We start from the raw sequence: 263 nt of genomic DNA on the forward strand, positions 1-263 counted from the left end.
TCATGCTCTATCCACTATATCGAGCTGCCTCATAGGATATGAACACAGGTTAGAGCTTGAGGTTTTGAACCTGTGTGCATTAGAGTATTTATGGGGAAGAAATAATAATGGCCAGATTCAAAGAATTCTTATTCTATGTGATTCACTTTCTATGGTAATCACATTTTAAGACACTATTAGAAGATATTATCCTTACCTCTCTCTGTCTATTTCTGTTTCTCTGGGTCTCTCTCTCTCTCTCTCTCTCTCTCTCTCTCTCTCTC

The sequence above is a fragment of the Petaurus breviceps genome, unplaced genomic scaffold, assembly GCF_028583685.1.
Source record: "Petaurus breviceps papuanus isolate PSGF00001 unplaced genomic scaffold, PetGlider_PUasm1.0 90778, whole genome shotgun sequence".
Taxonomy (NCBI): Eukaryota; Metazoa; Chordata; class Mammalia; order Diprotodontia; family Petauridae; genus Petaurus; species Petaurus breviceps.